General features: G+C 38.0%; 1 long non-coding RNA gene across 1 annotated transcript in view; it reads left to right on the top strand.

Moving 5' to 3' along the window:
• Positions 1–9443, top strand: part of LOC134215761 (uncharacterized) — a 490502-nt gene extending 481059 nt beyond the window's left edge. Inside the window, exon 4 of the long non-coding RNA XR_009980298.1 lies at positions 9373–9443. This is a non-coding gene — a long non-coding RNA (uncharacterized LOC134215761). The remainder of the gene's footprint in view (positions 1–9372) is intronic.
• Positions 9444–14513: the final 5070 nt, after the last annotated feature.

The following is a 14513-nucleotide window of genomic DNA, read 5'->3' as shown; positions in this document are numbered from 1 at the left end:
AAATGTCTTCCGTGATTGTCGAGACGTTTCTTTTCCCATTTCTCATTCCTCATTCTCACTCCTCACTTCGAAAAGTGAGAAGTGCGAAGTGAGGAAGCGAACAATGATGAGTCAGAAGTGAGAGGTCTCACTAGCCACTTCCAACTCTTAAAGCCTCACCTCTCATTTCGAATTCTTCATTTCTTACTTTTGACCACAACTGAAGTGAGAAATAATGAGTGAAAAGTGAGTCGTCTCATTTCTAACTCCTCATTTCTCACTTTTCACCTCTCATTGTAATTAGTGAGAAATGAGAAATAAGGAGTGAGAAGTGAAACGTCTCACCTCTCACTGTGTAAATGTCAATCAACATTTTCAGCCGTATGACCCATCCTGCCAAATTATTTTTATGGCAAATTACACAAATGATTAATTAATCTATTCGATCTAATGACTTTTTTGCTTTGTCGTATTATCCATTTGACCAAATGACGTTTTCGGTAAAAATGTCTTTTACGCTTCATGGCCATTCCTGCCGATTGACTTATTCGGCCAAATGATCTGTTCTTTTTAATCCATTTGATCCGTTAGGCCAAATCACATTTGTCAAATGACATTTTCGGCCTATTTAGTCAGACTAATTTTTCGGGCAAATGGCGAGTTCGGCCGAACAACATATTTGGATGTATGTTCAATTTAGATCTGTTCAAATTTCAAAAAGTTTCTTAAAGTCGAACGGTCAACTGATATTCACAATTCTTATGATTAGAAAGACTTCTGGTGAAAATTTCAGCTCAATTGGAAAAATTTAGGTGTGCTTCAAATCGGTATAGTGCATGATTTTGCCACTAAAAAATCGTAACTCTGAGTGGGATGAACGAAATTCATCGCAACAACAACTAAATGAAAGCCATACCTATCCTCGAAAACTTTGTAAAACATTGTTTTGTAATCGAAACAGATCTTCTATGTGTTTCAACAGATTTCGTCCTTCGAGATACGCAAAATCAATATTTTTCGTTGATAGAATGCCTATGAAATTTACATTCTGATATTTTTTATTGAATTTAGAAGAATCAAGAATCAATTTAGAAGTATCAAATAAAAATTGTAGAAAACTTAGAAGTGGATTCACATTTTAGTTTGCTCAATTGATTGCCTTATTACAAAGACTTGCACGCTGGCAAACATTTTCATCAAACAAGTTACCATTGGTTTTCAATGATCGTCATCAAATATTTTTGGTTGGGACCTGAGACAAAGTAATTATTGGCGACTTGGTAGAATGTCATTCAACCGTAACATCATCCTGCAACGGCAAGCGTATCTGGTGTAGTTGGAAGGGAGTTCGGCTGATAATCACAGTGTCATGAATCGAATCGCACAGAAATTGAACAAAAGTTTAGTTTGACAACTTTTTAAAAGAATCTGACAAGAGCAAGTTTCTGAAATTTGAACAGATCGTTCATCTCTGTCGGATAGGTTTCGCCCTAATGTTTTTTTTCGGTCAAATGACGTATTCGGCCTCAGTTAAATGGCGTTCGGCCAGTCGGCCCTTACTCACGTAATTAAAGGCCACACATTCTATTTTGTCAATCTATTTTTACAAATCAACTCTCGTAATAAATTTCATTAAATTCAATGTAGTTTCTATCCTATCAAATGTTCCTTCCCTTTCTTTTTGATTGTCGGCGTAGCACTTATGTAGGGACTTCCGAACCGAACTTTTTTTTTCAGAAGTTTTATCTGACAAACTAAATGGTGTGCTGTATAGCGCATCTTTATGTGAATCCATTTCTTCCGAAGTTGGGTAAGTTGCGTGTATCTCTAGAAAAATCCATCTTCGGTAATAAAAGTCTACTAACTTTCATCCGGTTTGAGAATATTGCATTTCTCCGCGATTTTATAAGCGCCACAAAGATGCAGGCATTAGGTTTGCGCGAGTGTAGCATTTTTGGTAGGTACCCGACCAGTAGATGGTAACAGATTTATATCAGAGCTTGTTATTCTGTTACAGCATTTTTTATAACAGCGGTTGTTATAAAACATGTACCATTAGTAGTTAAAATAACAAAAATTGTAACAAAATCTCTTCTAGTTTTAACAAAAATATTACTAAATGTGTTATTTATTGAACAAAAATATAACTCGTTGTGTTACATAAATAGAGGTGAAAATCGCCTATACAGTAACAAATTATGTTCTTGAAAAGATTATGATTATCCATAATGTAGGCAATTAACTTTGTCCAGCTGGTTCAACTTTGAATGTAGGTTCAAGTTATACTGAAGGTGGTACCTTTGTTTTTTCCAATTCCCATGTACCAAAAATGTAGGCAATTTTTTTTTTTCGGAGAAAATAAACATAACACATTATGTTATAATCATGTTATGACGATCTTGAAATTCTCTTTCCTCCATCTTGAACAGAGAATTTATAACAAAATTATTGCAAGTTTTGTTATTTATAACACATATTGATATAATTGTGATACAATTTTGTTATGATCAACTGGTCGGGTACTTTTACACTCTTTTCTTACTCGTGAAACGAGTATTTCCCAGGGGGAGAAGGCGGAGAGTTAAGCCTTACCCTGACATGTGCGACATCTGAATATGGTTCTAAATGTAAACAACAGTGTTAATTATTCTCTACCACCTTTTTGTTATGGCGAGGCAATTTTTATGCAAACTTTTGTTTCCGATATTTTATCAAAGCCAAACACTTAATCATGCAGCAATGTAACGATGTGGTATGCTTGAGTACCTGCTTGATTATAGCGATTCGATAAAGAATTTATTTGCAGTAACTTATCGAATATAGATATGTTCGCACTAACGGAGTACACAAACTTTGTTCGCCAATGACAGCCGTACGGGGCCCTTGGTGAAATCACGCTGACCATGCCGTTCCATTTATGTCCACGACTTTAAATAAATTTCAATGTTTTTTCCTTTTCTGTTTAGGCTGATACAAATGTTTGAAAAAAAATCCCCTCGTATTGTTTTTACCCATAAATGTTATGTGGGGTAAGCATATTCGGTATTTCGAATAATTTCGTTTTAGGGCATTCGAAACGAAATTCCGCGGAATTTCGCGGGATTTGAATATGGCGAGATCTGATTTTCTGATTTCGTTTCGTATCCTTATATTTCAAAAATTTCGGCAGAAAAATCATGCTTTTAACGAAATTAAACGGAATTTCGAAATTAATTTTGTGAATTTTAATTTCTGTATCATAAAAAAAATTCGGCTGCGCCGCTCAATAGAGGAATTCAAACTCTACTTAAAATTTTATAGATATGAATTCTTTCAATAATTTGTAGATCTCATCGTTTTGGTATGCTATATTTTTTTGCCATGAAATGGAAATTATGAAGTTTCAGAAGTTTTCCTAATTTAGTAGATTGTTAGATCTTTGCTGATTGAAGAATGCTCCAGATTTGGGGCATGCTCTGATATCTTATTTATTTCGGATTTTGGATCTGATTCATATCTTTCTGATTGAGATCATTGTCATAACTAGATAACTAGGTAGAAATTTAACCTTCAGATATTTTTGATTCCGTATATCATGGAAATCTATAATTTTCTCACATTCTCTAGATCCTACAAATTATTCAAATGCTTCAAAATCGTACCGATTTTCAGTCACAATTGTGCCAGTGCAGTACGTTTTCCGTAGGGCAGTTTGTTGTTAGTTTGGACGTCCTGCTGGTTTTACCAGTAAACATTTAGCAATAATCGTGAATGTCTGCGTTCAAGGTTTGGCATAAAATTAGTTTATATTCAACAGCCAAGGCTTAAACATCATTCTCAAGGTCTGAAAAGATTTTTAACAGTTGATTTTCAGAATTATATTCATTTTTTGCCATTTATCAGTCATATTTTTCTTTCTGTGAAGTGAAATCGTCTCTGTTTTAATCTTTCGCTTTTCTTACATAAATAATGGATAGGAAGAAAGATAAACATCGAGTTCCAAAACATATCATTTGGAAGATTCTGTACCAAATTAATTGTGTTACACTGGCGACCACCTCTTCAGAGCTACAGAATAGTAAAAAGTAGTCTCGATCGAATTGTTATATCATGTTCTAGCTTTCAGCAAATACGTATTTTGACGAGAAAGGTGACGTTTTATTGCTAATATCAGCAAATAACAATATTTTTTACGGAAATTCGTTCTTTATTTTGCTAAGCTGCAGAAATAACGTCTTTACAGATTCATCATGAAATCACGTTCTCTGGGGCACCAGGAAATGCTGCCTCGGAGAGAACAAAGCAGAGAAAGGCACTGCCTGCCGTATCCTAACGGAACTATCAATTCTATACTTTCGCCTCTAATTCTATCATGAACATGTACGTCTAAGTTTGGAAGATGATATTAGCATTTCCATATCATTGTAAATCGTTTAACTTCACGTAGCAGTAATACACTCAAATCATTGATTAGTGTACTACTCCTGGTGGGGGCATCCATCAATTCAACTGTTATTGGTCGACGGTACAGCAGCAGTGCCTTTCTCTGCTTTGCTCTCTCCGAGGCAACAAAGTTGGTTGCGACGAGACGGACGCATGGAGAAAACAGAACTGTGCAATAAAAATCTTATTCGACTAAATGCTATACTAAAAAAAACTAAATTATATTTAATAAAAATTCCGCGGAAAAAAGATAAATTTCGTTTCGTTTCGTAAAATTTCGAATCAAACGGATCCGGATTTCGTTTCGTAGTTTCGTAAGTAAATTTCGTTTCGTTTCGTTTCGATCCAACAGTAGCATTTCCAATTTCGTTTCGTTTCGTCAGGAAAAATTGTGTTATCGCATACCCTTATTGTAGGGAAGGCATCAAAAAATAGGAAATTTTTAGGATTTTCAAAAATGTCTGCTAATCCGAGGATTTTCGCCACTAATTCTATCGTGAACATGTACGTTCAAGTTTAAAAGATAATATAAGCATATCCATATCATTGATAGAAAATTGATACTTATTTCTTAGTAAATGTTGTCGATTTGAATGTAATTTTTAATATAGTAAAAAAAATCATGATTTCAGTCGAATTAACAATTGACATTCCCCGGTGAATACAACTCGACTCTTTATTCACTTAATATTTAACTTGGGCGATGCCGATACGATATATCGGGAATCGATATTTTCACTCCGATTAATCAATATTTCATATCGATTTTTTGATGTTCGATATTTGACCGCATCGATTTTTTGTAGCTGATATCGGATTTCTATGTTTTTAATCTAAGAGACATTGTCCGTAATACAAAAACAATGTAAAATACAGCGAACATCAGATACAATCCATTGAAAATAGCGACAAAGTGTAATGTGTTGATACGAAATGTAAAACCTAGTTTAATTTTTTTTTCTCGAGCTTTAAATTTTGCGAACGTCGATGTCGATCGATATTTTTCGATATAGATATTTCGACATTCAAAACATCGATTTTTCCGAAAAACACTCATTCCTAATTTAACTTACAGCCAATTCTACTAGAATTTGACAAGTTTCTCTCTCTCTTTGATTAATTACTCTCCCACTCATAACGGTTCATTTAGAACCTTACCAAGTGCTGTATTTTGCTTAAAAAGCAAAAGCATGCAGACTTAAACGCACCAAACCCTGTTGCTGGGCACACACTCTTTTTTTGTGCGGATCGGTGCCAAGGTAAACCGAAAAGACTGTGACGAATTCCCCTGAAGGAATTTAGGTACATAATTGTGGTCGTCACATTGTTTTAGTCGTCGCGAAGTAGTTAAGATATCGAATCAGTCTTCGGGAAAATACGTAAGACACGCGTTGCTTATCCGTCTTTGTATCATCATGAATATGGCGTCGTTCAAAAGAAATAATTAGTCGCTTACCAAGGCGATATCGAATAGGTTTCCTACCCAATTAACATACTATTCCTTTCCATTTGAGAGCGCTCATTGAGATACAGAGGATTCCTTGATCTCTTGTAGCGATAAGTGCCGAACTAATTTCCCCCATTATCCTAATTGACTGTGAGGACGTGACAAATTAAAGAAACTCCGAAGCATTTGCGCAGTGAAAAAAGCTTTCTAGTCCCGAGCAAACTAAGCTTAGCCAACTGGCCCATGAATTCAATCGTGCGAGGGTTCTACGGCCCATAAGTAAATCATACTTAAGGAGTAATGATAGCATGTTAACATTGTAAGAAGTTCAAATTTGTCTAAGCACGTGATTCGGGAATCGAGGATCGATAATTACCTTCGGCATTTCGTAAACACTGGAGCACATCATGATAGTAATAACGGAACCAAAAAAAAGCTAATCTGGGAACATCGGTCTTCGAGTCGGGCCAAAATGAGGCATGCCGGTAGTCTGGCAACTGTTCAACAACAAATTGTCAAGCAATTTGTTAAGTTATGAAGGACGTCCACTGATACAAAGTGCGTTGATAAGGTTACTAAATTAGCCAAAAAATACTACGACCACCTTACTGTATTCGTTTTACGATTATAAAAGAACTGTAGACCACATTGGCAGCTAGGGGCTAGACAGATATCCCTCTCCCTCAGCGTGGACAATTGATCATATACATTTCCAAAATTGTGTATGCCACCGTGGATATTTACTATTCCCCCTACCCCTGAACTGTCCACTTGGTACAAGGACATCCCCTTAGATGGTTTGAATAGAAATAAGGCATTGGCAGGCAAGACATGCATTCGGAGTTCAAAGTGCATTGAAACTGTTTAAATTTGTGTTCCTTTGTATGAATACCCATCATTCTAATCGAAGGGAAACCTGCCAATCCATCATCTAGCCCAATTGCTAGACATCTTGAGTTCTCTCCATGACTTTAAATAAATGAAATCAGTTCAGAAAATAAAATACTTCAATCAATTTTAATGGCCACCAAATAAATCAATAGAGGAGAGTTGATAAAATCCATTTTGCAATGAACCAGTTTCAATCTCTCAATGCTAGGCACATGAAGAAGCATTGTTTCAAAAGGAACCAAATTGCGTCCTTGTTGCCAATGACCGTAGCGGCAATAGCCTTCTTTCCAAATGACTGCTTTTCAATTCTACTCCCGTATTGATTTTGTCAACAGACGCCACATCGTCAGGGAAAAAAACTCAATTTATACCCAGTCAGTCGCTATTTGTTGGCACTAAACTGGAGCACTTATAATGCACGTACGCGCTCTAATGCGATTTAAACGAAATGAAACGTATCCAATTCTATCGTTTAACTCGGTCCATTCGGCCCTACACACTGACTGGTTGGGCACTAGCTGGGCAGTATATACTATTCAGGCGGCACTTTTTCTCCAGCTGCTCGGGCATTCTCATCTCGCTTCGAAATGTTCACTCACTGTATCTATTTGTTCTTTTTCTCCCATCAATCCCTATCAGAGTGGGCTTCGTACAGTCGATAACATCATCACTTATTCATTGAGTTAGGGACGAATCCCGAAAGCCGTTGTCCTGAGAGTTTCGTGTCCTCGCATCGCAGCCAGAGATGCCCAGGAGCAACGATTCAACAGTCCTGCCATACAAGTGACCTTCAAGCCGGGACGAGCCTACCGGGAAAAAATACTGCCCAAAAATCCCCATTCTGAGGAACACTCGAAGAATAAAAAGCGGTCGGAAAATGTCATTGATTATGTACACTGCAAACACGAATCCCATTTCGATTCTCACTCAGACTCCGGCGGCGGCGGTGGGCGCTACACACGATTACTCTTCGAAAGGGATCGGGTGGACGGTTTTTCTTGAAAAGCCTATGGCAACGACCGACGGCCCACACTGAAATGACATTCGGTTTCGACTATCTGGATGTGGCATCGCTTGTAGTCTGCACTGCATGGTCAATACATTCAATCGCAAAATGATATCAGCGAGGTTTTAGTCAGTCGTGCATGCAGCTTAGCTCTTTGCCGGCTGTCACTTGCTTCCATGTTGCGTAGATGATTGAATGGTTGAAAGTCAGTTGTTTGTCCTCCTCCTCGACTTCATGGAATACGGGAAGAATGTTACAAATGGCGGAATTCTGCACGATGCAAATCCATTATTTGAGAGTACGTTTTTGTATACTAGAAATTATTGAATGGGAATGGTAAAAACCTTGTTTTTAAAACAAATTTATCAGTGCTTAGCTTTTGATATCGCCGATGAACACTGATGGAAGATCAAGCTTTAAGGTGAAGAAGAGTCCTTCCTAGTTTTCGGGTGGAGATTACTTCAGCTTATATACTGCAATGACTCTGGTAGTTGTCATTCCCAAGCAGCACAACTTGTTTCACTACTGAACATTTCACTGTGTTGCAACTATTTGGAAAGAAACAATCTTTGCCTATGTGCCATCAAATATAACTTTCTTGCAATCTAAAAAGCGCAAGAGGTGGAGCCTACGGAAACATCCTTCGATTGCAGTAAAATCGCAATAATGTTGCAAAATACTACAGCGGAAAAAAAATAAAATAAAAATATAAAAGAAACGTCATTAACAGTATAATAAAAAAAAAAAAAAAATTCCCATACTAATTTGCATGCAAACTTGAAACGGCTTGTGCTAAATCAGTTTTAATCCAAATGAGCTCAAATTTTCAGAGGACACTCAGAACATGGTAGAGAATCAAATAAGCACTGTGGAGCAAAATCGATTTTTTGAACCACCCTAGTAACCAGTGTCTTCATGAAAGGAATGAAATTTAATGGTTAGAGTCCCCAAAGCTGAAAAATCTGAAAAATGATGAGATGAAAAATCATCTTAAAAAAAGTAACTACGTGCCTTTTTACGATTTCTAAACCTCACGTGGCATGTGCAGAGGTGAATCCGGATGGCGGTCATATTGTTCGCCATATGGTTTTTCATCTTTGAGGTAAAATTGAAATTATGGAGCCTGACTCAATTGACCTTAAAAACAGATCTCTAGCATTTACCAATTCTAAAAAACAAGTTGAATTTTGGGACAAAAATAACCGAACAATACTAAGTATTCATAAGAAATTGATGTTTTGATCATTGTAATTCAAGAGCAAATAAACAATAAGAGCAGGTAAGTGCCTTATTTGTGTCAGACAACCACAGACTACAGCTAAGCAAACACATTCAATCGATGACAAGCTGACACGAACACCTCGTTCAGTACCTCCCAAAATAATATAGATGTTGTGCATTTTCATGTTGTTTGAATGTTCTCAATTCATATTTCGTATTTATTCCTGTACAAAAGCAAATACACTCTGGGCCAATATCTGTTGTGTGTACGTGCGTGTATGTGTCTGTGTACAGCACAGAGCCTTGTCACCAGACATTGAGAACAATAAAAGTAAATAAATATTACCAAACAACATTTATTGAACACACTTTTTAAACGAACCAACCCTTTCTCCCTTACTTTCAGGTTTATCTCAACCGATTTCTTCTCTCACGCGATGCAGAAGAGACCGTCTCTTCTACTAGCAAAATGAATCGGTACGTCACTTTATTATCAAAAGCTAGTATTTTCCTTCCGGTATCGGATCGTTCCAAACGAGAAAAAAGAAAACCTACGACACAGAAGATGCAAGTGAAAAGAAATCAGAAACGTCTTCGGCGATGATGAGAAAAATAAACTCATGATTCCGGTGGCAGTTTGGCGTTGGCTGGTAATGGCTCTGCGCTGCTCCTCCAACCGACGGACGACCGATCGACCACCCCCTGACAGGACCGATCCAGGACGACACGCGGTAACGGGAGCGCCACGGAGTTTTCCTCAACCGTGGCAAAGCGAACAAAAGAAAACGAAATTCTAGACGTGTCCCGCCATCAACTTGCGGTGTGATTGTCGTGATTATTATTTCGTGACTTTTGCGCTTCCCCGCTACAGAACTGCATCAGAGCCCGTCTTCATCAGGCCGGGTCGCAGATGGTGCGACCAACCGCCACACGCCAAACTGCCGAAGGATTGTCGGATTAAAATAAAATCGCGCGCACTCTTCTTTGCCCAATACTGATAGAAAAGTTCGGAAATCTAGCTTTTGATATATGTGGTGTCATATGTTGTCTGTGTTTTCCTAGCTGTATGTCTTTGTTTGTTGTGTACTTTTATGATTATCATTTTGGAGGATTTTTCGTAGGGAAATCACGTATGGTTGTTCCTAAGTTTGTTCGGATTTAATTTTTTACTTGTGATGTGTGTTTTATTATTTTGGTGAATTCATATTTGCATACTGTTATTGATATCTACTGTACAAACATGATCATATTTTTATCTATGGTTCAGTTGATTTTTATACTAAATCGAATTGGTTTATTCAATGTAATTTACGTTTGATAAATTCTGTTTGTTCCTTCCAGTAATTCTTTCCAACTTCATATATTGTTGTCTATATATCATAAAACAAATTCAAATTAATCTTTGATGTTCTATTCCAATTCCTAATAAGTGTAAAACAGAAGTTTCTAATTTATGTTTTTAAACTTGAGAAATCACAATTCAAGTTTCCGTAGGAATAATGAAGTAAGGTGGCCGCCAGAGTAAACGCGACGCGACTCGTGCAAAGGAATAACAATTATTATCAATGAACTGATAAGTAGGGAGAGAACTTTTTCAATTGCTTAACAAGTAGGTAGTAAAGTTCAAAAAAGTGCAAACGCTGAATATGATCACTCTGTTTTTTGCAAGAAACCTAAAATTCTTGTGAGTTCAGTGCGAGATTTCTCTTGTCTCGGACAGCAGAACGATCGGGCGGTGGGCCGAAATATTGTGTTCTGCATGGCGCGGCCGGTAATAAAAATCCGTTGAGTGCGTGATTTCTCTTGTTTTGGACAGCAGAACGATCGCGGGATCGGCGAGAAATATTGTGTTCTGCATTGCGCGGCCGGTAATAAAGTTAATCATGGTTAGGTAAAATCACTGTGTATAAAGAATGGCACGGTCGTATCGCTTATCAGAGTGAATCCAGATCCAACGATGCCCACCAACTAACTGATAATCCTTCCTGTGGTTTTTGTGGAGACGCAGAGGTAAACACGGTCTTCAAATAGCAAAAACTACCTACTAATATTCCTTCCCTCTTCCTAACTGACTACAAGGACGTGGGCGGCATCGTTATTGATCATTTGAGCATTTGAGTCACCGAAACTTGCACACTGAGAATGCTTGAGCAATCCCAGTCAATTATTCAGTGAATTCTTTGTGCAATTTCAACGATTCTGGTCAATCACGGAATAGCACTCATAGATATGTGCAGTCAGCCAAAGCTAAGCTAAGAAACCTAAAATTCTTGTGGAAAATTGTATTTTGTAATTATATAAGTAATGTAATGGGTGATGAAGTAGCGGTAAGTATTGTATGGTATAAAAGATTCATATGCTCATGTTGTATAGTCGCGTACGATTCTTAGCTTGTCATACAACCAGAGCCGTAACGTGGATTCCCGGCACTATTGGCGAAATATGTTTTGGGCGCCCCTATTTCACTAAGAAAAAGTGCAATATTTTACATTCAAACTTTTTCAATCTTGCCAGTACTCGGCGGTTTTCGCCCAAAAGGTTTTGAAATTTTGTGACGATAATCGCCTCACCTCTGTCATTTTGTGTGCCACTGCCATCAGAAGGCGCACCCTTTTTCTCTCTACCCTTCTTAGCAGTGACCTGCTCAGTTCCATTTGCCGCACTCTTTGCGGCTTGCTGACGACTCCGCTTCGCCTTTTTGGGATTTACGACCACGGTCGCCGATCCTCAGTTATCCTCTTTGGTGGAGGGAATATTTCCGTTGATCATTAGGGCCAAGTTCAATCGTCTACGGCCCAGTTTCCGCATCTCTCCTCTTAGGCGGTACTGTAATCCTTTTAGTTACATTTAGGTCCGCCACTTGCGTGATCTTACTTTGCTTCGGAGTTGCACCGCTGACGGCCATCCGCTTTTGAAGTTCCGCAGTCTGGCTCTCCGCCAGGAGTAAGGAGACGAACTTCCGATTCGGTCTGCTTCCTGGCCTTCATTGCCTGGCTCACCGCCGACTCCTTCTCCTCAGTAAGAATGCGGATCTTGTGCTCCGCCTTCTTACTGGCCTCTAGCAAAGTCTACAGCAAAGCAAAGTCGGATCGACTTCACCTCCACGACTAGTGCGCAGAGGGTCAGTACGGCCAGTTGCAGATCCTTTCTAAAGTTTACGCGGGCATCCAAAAAGGACAAGATTACATCTGAAACGTCACCGAGATTATGACCTTGGTCAGAGTGAGGCCGTCCATTTTTACGTCTACAGGCACCTCATCTGACCCACCACGGCCATCACCTTCGCCTCCCCCGGAGATCTAATTAAGGCAACTTCGTTTAGAGAAAGGGTCCTCCATACCGCCAGATACCACTTCTCCGTTAACTTTTTTATTTTTATTTAAGGTACACTGGGGGAAGTGGAAAAGGAAAAATCGATAGTGCATGTTTGAATTAGTGTAAAACCAGTTTAAATGATCTAAATTCATTCAATCAAAATGGGCTATCAAAAACAGTCAATTTTGCACCAACTGTGCGGTAATTCATATTATTTTGGTTGCTTGAAATTTATGGAAAAAGATTTAAAAATTAGGAGTTGTTTTTCCACTTAACCCAGTGGGATGGGGTAAGTGGAAAACCCATGTTACCTTGACCTTCAATTGTGATGAGTAGTTACATATAACTAAAATCAAAACGGTAATTGCCTGAGTATCTTTCGTCGAATAATTTCATTGGCTTAACGGAATAGGTCACCAAGGAATTCTCGTAATAGCTAGTGAAGGGCTGGTTTTGCCTTCTCGATCATTAAGTGTACATACAATTTATAGGTTCGCCTCAAAGATGAACTTTTTATAAGAAAAATGGGGCTTACAGGGTTATAAACTAATCAACTTAGTTTAACAAATTGAGACAATGTCTGTGAGTGCGTGTTTGTATGTATGTGTGTGCGAAAAACACGTTCAAAATTATCTCCTATTTTTAAGCACTTGTCCTTAACCAATTTGTTCGCACAAAAAATTGCATCCAACGGAAAACTTGCTATAAATATAAATGAATATGAATTATGGAATATATTCACCTACCAGTGCTATTTTTTTCTTTCTCATACATTTTTTTCATATGTAAAACATGTGAAAGGCATTAATACTAGGGTTTTTAGTACCGACCCTTTTTGGCGAGTCCCGGTACTACGGTACTGAACCTCTCAGTACCGGGAGTACCGGGAAAATACCGGTACTGGAAGATTTTTTTTCGAAAATCATTAAAATCAATAAAAAGTCAGGACTTAATGGTAACGATTCATACTTTATTCATTGCTTTGTAAGTATTCAACACTTGCTTGGGGCTTGTCCTTATCCTTGAAATATGCTTTCAAAACGCGCAGCATATTCAATGTTTCGTTAGACGTACGGGATCGTATTTTAGTAGCGAAGCTTCCAGAAACAGAGAAAACTCTTTCTGAGTCTACAGAAGTAGGGCGAACTGTTGCTAGTGAATCATGAAGCATTGACAAGTATTTTCCTTTCAGCTTTTTCTGAGTCGTTGTAAGTTAACTCTTGTCTTACAATCTTTACGAATCCTGGTGCAGTAATCGAACTTACAGGAACAAGCGGGGACGATTTAGAAAAATACTGATGAAGTTTTACGATTTTTTGGGATGTGACGATGTCGTTGCAGTTTGATTGTCTTGTGGTACATCATCGGACGCCTGACGTTTGTCCTAATTGATTGTCGCTGTCGTCACTGGCAAAACATCTTTTGCTGGCAAGGATAGGGCACTAAATGTCAACGAAGGAAAAATGAGTACGTTTTGACAGATGTGTAGCCAACATGTTTGGGTACGATAACAAAGGGAACCGCAGCGACAATCGTCCTCTATAGTTTGTTACCTCTATTGTCAGATGTTTGCAATTTTAGTAAAATAAAATTAATATCTTTCTTACTAGCTGCTGCATTCAAATAATGTGGTTTTAACCATCGGAAGTTTTAACCAAAACTTTTTCCTTAGTACCGAAAATACCGGTACTTTCATTAAGCTAGTACCGGTATTTCGGTACCGAAAATTGGTCGGTACTCCCGGGAATTCCGGTACCGGTACTCCCGGTACTAAAACCCTAATTAATACCGATAGGTGGATTAATCAGGCTTTTTCTTATGTACATTAGTCCAATCACCACTGAAATCACAATGATAAGAAAGAAGGAACATATTAAGATTCACAGCCATCAAAATAAACCCTGGAGGGAAGGAAATAATTGCGTGATCAGAACATTTTCCACTTCCCCCGCAGTGTTTGATACCAGGGGTAAGTGTAAAATCTTTAAATTATTTGCTTTCATGGTACAAACCACTACAAATTGAATGTGATTAGTTTAATTGTATTAAAATGGTCACCTGTGACATAAATTCACTGAAAAAAGGGACAATGTGTGCAAATAAGAATTGATTTTATGAATGCAAAAATTAACTTTTCTCGAAACCTCAAATGACAGCTCAAGCGTTAACTGTGTTAGTGTATGTATTATACAAATTTTAATATAGTATTAGTGTGGGCATCAAAGTATATGC

This window comes from Armigeres subalbatus, chromosome 2 (assembly GCF_024139115.2).
Source record: "Armigeres subalbatus isolate Guangzhou_Male chromosome 2, GZ_Asu_2, whole genome shotgun sequence".
NCBI lineage: Eukaryota > Metazoa > Arthropoda > Insecta > Diptera > Culicidae > Armigeres > Armigeres subalbatus.
The sequence above is the reverse complement of the archived record's forward strand: the minus strand, read 5'-3'. Positions and strand labels throughout refer to the sequence as shown.